Source organism: Bos mutus, chromosome 5 (assembly GCF_027580195.1).
Source record: "Bos mutus isolate GX-2022 chromosome 5, NWIPB_WYAK_1.1, whole genome shotgun sequence".
NCBI classification, from domain to species: domain Eukaryota; kingdom Metazoa; phylum Chordata; class Mammalia; order Artiodactyla; family Bovidae; genus Bos; species Bos mutus.
Window position 1 is genome coordinate 57,522,193 of NC_091621.1, and position 6,587 is coordinate 57,528,779.

Consider the following 6,587-nt stretch of genomic DNA (forward strand, 5'->3'; position numbering starts at 1 on the left):
ACTATTCCTGAATGATGTAACTTTTCCTGTATTATTATTACTATCTCCAAAGCCAGGCAGCCGGCACCAACCACTAATTGTTAAATCTCCAAGGGGCGCAGTCAAAGAAAAGCTTTCAGGGACTGCGGTGAGGGAGAATTCCAGATTGCACCAAGGCGCACGAACTCCTAGCCTGGCATCCAGGGATGGGAGGAGGGGGCGAATGTGGCGGGGGTGGGCCGGAGGGCAATGCCAAGGAAAAGCTGGCGAGAAGGTACCCTGGAACATCCTGTCCATGCTTAAGGCGGAGAAGCAGGCTGTGCACTTCCTGAGCTCCTGCTAACGGATCCTGGACCGCCCCTGTAGGAACGTTGGATGTTATCTACTCAGTCTTATGCGGATTGATGATTTTTTATTCTCTCCTAGCCCCTTCTGTACCTTACCTTCACATGTTCTGAAAGTACTTTCTCTAATAGACACGGGGAGGGTAAGATAAATGGTCGTTTAATAGGCTTTTCAGAAATTCACAGCAGCAAGAACAACGCCTTGCTGATTTGAGGAAATATACAAACAACTCCTAGCTATAAACTTAGTTACATCGTAGAGCTCTGTCAGCTTGTTTATAAATATGCGTCTTAAGAGTCCTAAATTCCCTGAAAAACATTCGGTGTCTTTTAAATGAAAGACATATGATGCAAGCTCTAGAGTACTTGTGAACCAATAAAGGTCCGGCTCGCAGAGGAAACTACAGGAGAGCCAGGGTCGACAGCTGCATAGGAAAGCTGTTTCCACCCGACACCTCAACCCCACTTTTGATGGTAGTGGTTGATAGGATGGGTGCAAGGTGTCACCAACCCCACTTAATATCCCTGAAGCCTCTTGGAAATGCAAGCCTATTACACAGAATCCTGTATGTTTGGGGACATGTAACCACATGTGCCCAAAACAGAGGGAACAGCTAATGACAAACTCCCATAACGAATGCTTAATCTGCAGTTTTTGGCAAGAAGCTAGGTCTCTGGTTGCCAAGAGCTGGGTTAAATGGATTCTGAGAGGTTGAGATGCAGGTTATGGTCACGTCACAGCTCTAACCATTGGAGAATTAAATAATAAAATAATACTAATTAAAACAGCAATAATTAAATGATTTCTGGAAGTCATAAGAAGGGAGAAGAAACTGGAGGCTGATTGGGTTGGAATCTGTCTCATCCCCCCCTTAGATCTCCCTGGACATTTTCTGCCCGGTGCTTTGAAGATAACCTTCTTAGAAATTGACCATAGCACTTTGATAAATACTTGGAACTTCTCTATTCAGAGCGGACATTGAGCTTTCCTCTTCAACAGGCTTTAAAAGCTGCTTCTAATCCACATTCCTTATCCCAGCCCTCCCCAGTTCCAACCAGTTAGCATGGCTAGGGCTCCAGGGGCCAGTACTTAAGGAATCATGGCTGGCAAGAGAGACTCAGTTTATTAAACCATTCTCACTGCGATTTTATCTCCACACACTCAGTCATCATTCTCAGGCTACCATTCCCTTATTTCCTCCACCTTTCTATTTTGCATTGGAAAGAACTGTTCATCACTTTCCATACTTGGAACCTGGGTTCCAAACCCAGGATTCAGCTCCCCATCTTTCATATTAGTCAAGAAATCTACCTGGCTGAAAGCACTTGCAGGAGGTGGTGGGAATGGGGTAAAAGTGGAGTAGGAGAGGGGATGTAGGAGTAGGAGACAGAGATGGGGAGACATCCATTTCTTTTAAATCCTAACAAAATTTATGACATTCTAGGATGCCAGGGCTTTCAGATCCCTGGATATAGCTACTGATGCTTCTTCTTCACATCTCCTTGGTAAGACTGGGGCACAGTGAGTCAGGAAGGAATGTGCAGAGTCCGGAAAGGAAAAGGATGAAGGTTAACATGACCTACTGCAGGTTCCAGTCTCAGCCTCTTTGCAGCACTGTTTTCTTATTCCTCTGGCACCAAGGATGCTAACACAGTGGGACGGCTATTTTGTGAAGTGACTCTGATGTTCCGATTTGAAGTTACATTTAACATTCTTGCAACCAGTTTGTGGTTGCTGCTGCTGTTGTTAGGTGCCAGCTCCCCAAACACAGTGATTTGGGGTGTGTTTAAAGTCTTCTTTATTTAGCGCCCTTTAGAGCCTAGAATTAAAGTATCTGAGTAAACTCAAACTAGTTAAAAAGTCTGTTGAAATGACTGACCCCAACCCCCATTGCCCCACACACAAAGGTAATTCAGCTAAGTCAAGTTCAGATAAAGGATTGGCTGCCAGTTTGACTTATTACATTTAAAAAAATTCTCACGGTCTGAAAGCTGCTTTTGATGCTCCCCTCCCCCATGAGAATATATTTTGGGAAATGAAAAATATTTTGAGTACATGCATCAAAGCAACAGTTTTTGTGTATACCACTATGGTTCCTTTCTCAACTTATTGAGAGAAATATCACACTTATATAGTAATAGTGGGAATGTCAAGATAGGGTTGCAAGAATTCTCATCTTAGCCCTTTCTTTTTTCGGAAAGAGTTTGAGGCATATTGGTAAGTAAAGCTAGAAAAAATGCGTGCTGAATTAGATGAACTATGACAAATGTAGAAAAGCAAAAGTCTGGAGAGGGGAGGGGAAGCTGGGTAGAGGGAAACTCTCATGAAAAAGTACTAAAATAATTGAATGTCATGTATGATGGCAAGAAGCCAGCTGGCCTCATGTTTTGTGTGTGCTCTGCTGCTGTTTTCCTTCCCTGGCTTCATCTTCATCCTTCCCACAGCTCTACAGACATAACAGATACAGAAATGTATTTTGCATTGAAGCAGCTCAAGCAGTTTTCATCAAAATCATGTATATATACAAACCCAAAGAAACATTTAAGTTTTTCTTTAAAATATATGTCCCAATCCAGCATCAGCTACTCTGGAAAGCACTCCTACAGATTAATGTATAACTTTGTCATATTTTTGAAGCTTCTGTATTTTAATTAAAAAAAATAACAGTGGCCTGAATTTTAATGATTCCCATCACAGTCTTTCAAGTGTGCTCTTAATGAAGCTCTCAAATAGGTTAAATTTACCTGTGATTTCAATCATAGTAAATATTTTGGCATTTTAGAAATCCATAGGCTTTTTCAAAGACCTATGCTTGTTTTTGAATTTCAACTTGTTTCAGTAATAGTTACTTACAAAGTTGCCCTTTTCTTAAAGAGAGAAATGGACTTAATTTCTGCTCTCCTAAAGGATCTAATTTAAATGTGAAAGTCTAAGATGACTATTTTCCCCACTTGCAAATATTTGACTTATCTAACATGTCATCATTTACTATAGAAATGTATTTTATTACAAATATTAAAAAATCATCATTGAACTGCGATAATCTACCTTTATTTCTCATTATGACTCTCGTCATTGCTCCAGGAAGTTGTGAATATAGTAAAATAAAAAGAAAGTTAAACTTAAATCTCTATGACACATACACTTTCGTATAGTGTATAATTAAGCTGTATTCAATTCCTAAATCCAGATATCACTAGCATATTATTAATCGCTTACCTATAATGTCTTCCACCATTTTGAGATGTGAATTATTTAAACTTCTATCCAATGTGTTTTCAATACATTTTTTCCTGTTGATTTGTTAGATATGTCTTAAAGACAGAACTTATTTTCAAGAAGATGCTGTGCACTTTTACACGTTTAGTTTTCCAGTCTCTGGGAGAGACTTAACACTGCAATATAGGTAGAAGCAAAATGGCAGGACGAATGTTTCTCCTTTGGACTGGAATTACACCTAAGTCCATGGCCATTAAACACATCTGGCCAGGGTAGGGCCAAAAGACATAATCAAGGTAGATCCAAACTGAGAGAAGCAGATTCTCCTCCCGTTAGACCCCTCCAGCTACTGTGCCCCTCCCTCGCCCTCGAAAACCTTTTGCCTAGAGTCAAGAAAACGGTGTGGGTTCAGAGGAGGTGCGGTTAGAACGCACCTCATCATAAGTAGCTGAAAGCCATTCGTAATCTAGTTTAATCTCTTTGCCGCGGTGCTTTATAAATTCGACAGAAAGAAGAAAAACGCGTTTATTACAACAAGGATTAGCCGCAGAGTAGGGAGGAGGTATGGGAGAGAGCGCCAACTCCTTCATTCGAAAAACCATTAAAGAACTTTAGAGAAAACTCAAGGTTAATATTCACTTCTTTGCAACCTCTCCTGCCCACCCTCAACAATTCTGCTGTGAATTTTTATAAGGGAGCTTTAACTTGTAAAGTGCCCTAAGCAGAGATGCGGAATGAAAATGTCTCTGTGGCTCGCGTTCAGAGAGCCGAGCTGCTGGGACACCCCTCACCCGGACGCAGGCTGGACACGCGGCTGCGAGCGGCGCCCGGCGGCGCGAACCCGCATCCCAGAGCCGGCACGCCGGTTCCCCCGCAGCCGCGATCGACCCCACGCCGGCGCTCTCCAGTCGGGAACAGGAGAAGGCTGCGAGCCGAGCAAACTTCCGAAGGCTGGCCGCCGCGATCCCTGGTCTCCGTGGGTCGCCACCTGGTGCGCACCTTAGGTGGGATGGCGGGGGGTAGGACCACCCTGCCGGCTACCGGCCGGGGGAGCCGCAGGGACCGCCCGAGCGCGCCTCTGGGGTGAGGGTTGAGTCTTCAAACGCCGCCTGAGCTGACCTCAAAGCGGTAGGCGAAGTCACCCACCGGCGAGAACGACGCTGTGGTTAAGAGAGCATACGTGGAGGAATCTCTATTCTGAGCAAAGAGAATGAAGTTTCGCTTCTCCTGAAAACTTAAAAAGAGCCTCCACGACTACAGAAAGAAGTTAGTGGTTAACCGATTTGCTGCTACTATTTCATCAGTGGTGCTCTCCCTCCTTTAATGGCTAACTCTTGGGAAAACGACATATTTTAAGCTTTCCATCCAAATATTGATATTGGCAAATAGATCATCCAACCGTCCCCTGGTCAGGACAGGGTACTTTTTGTTTCACAAGTTGGCAGTCGGCATTAATCTATATCACAAACTGCTGCTGATTTGGGGGATGAAGCAGAAGACGTGTCATTCTCTTTAACAGTACGTATGCTCGTGAGTGTGTGAAGTGGCGCGCACACTCAGTCTTCTCCCTGCCTTCCACGGGGAATGAGCTCCTCTGCAATGGGGGAAAGCCAGGTTTCGTCCTGATGGCAAGAGGTTCCTAGCGGGTGGGTTCAATGCCAGGCAATGGTCCGGTCTTCTCTTAAGATCTTGCTTTGCAGTAAACATTTCTTAACCTTTACTGGATTAAAAAAAAAAAATGTCCTTTTTGTTACAATGACGCACTACCTCTAGCAGGGTGGCGCCCGCCGCCTGGGAAGATGTCTACTAAGAAGGAATCCCCTGAACCTTAGCGGATTACGTCATTTCTTAGCTCCCCATGGCAGACGCCCCCAAGGACGTTTGCTGTAAAGTCAGATGAGTTAAATGCTTTTGTAGGTTCACAGTTTGCTCTTACAAAATGTCATGAACGCACAATTTATTAATGACGTTCAAATATAAGAAGCAATTAAAGTATTTACTGCTGTTCTACCAAATCCTTCGGTGACTCTTTTTCAAGTTCCCCAAAAGGGGAAAAAAATGGCTCTAAATAATTCATTTATATTAGATTCTTTGTCAGACTTCAACCACTTGTGCAATACCAAATATATGTGTGTGTACATATATATATATATATATATACACATACATATATATATGTATATGTATATAAGCTGAGTTCTGGAGGACTTTTAGTTTTAGAAAGAACTAAAATGTAAGGGGAAATCTCTTTAATGCAGTAACTTATAGGGAACCCCCATATTTCCAATAAATTCATTTCAGGTTAATATTAATGAAATTGTTTGTTTTACTCTGTATTTGATTCACATGTCCTGCTTTTGGGGAGAGGGAGATGCAGTCATTCCTTTGCTACAGTAAGAATTGCTCAATAATTCAATTGAATTAAAGAAAATCTAAGTAACTGATTATTCTGTGTTTAGTAAGAATGCCCTTTAATCTTGTATCCTTGTTCATGTTAATACAACTCTGGAAGTTGTCTTAGAGTTTAAAAAGAAGTATGAACTTTGGCAAAATAAAGGAAAAAGACTTTATTAATGTAATTTTTATTTTTCATGAAATAAAATAGATCTGTGGGCAGTGTTTTATTTGAATTACATGAGCTTCTCAAGACATCTTTAAATGCTGGATCACAGTGGAGGCAAACCATGTAGGATGTAAGAGCCTCTCTAAAGTAACTCATGCAACTTTTTGGCTCTAGAAGTGAACACTGAATAATCTTGTAAAGCATTTTTAAAAACTGCCTTCAAGTATGATCTATTCAAGGTGGGCACTAATTCTATTCAGTGTTTTCATCAACACATATATTTATTTCATTTACAAAATTTTATGAAGTATAATTTCTTAGGAGGGCTAGTTAAAGTCTTAGACTATAAGAAAAAGTGGGAGGCAAATATGTTTGGAGAAGGTAGAATAGTGAAACTAAACCAGTGAAGATCAATATAATGTTCCAAATTAAGATTTAAAATATATATATATACAGGAGAAGGGCAGCAAAGCTTTATTAT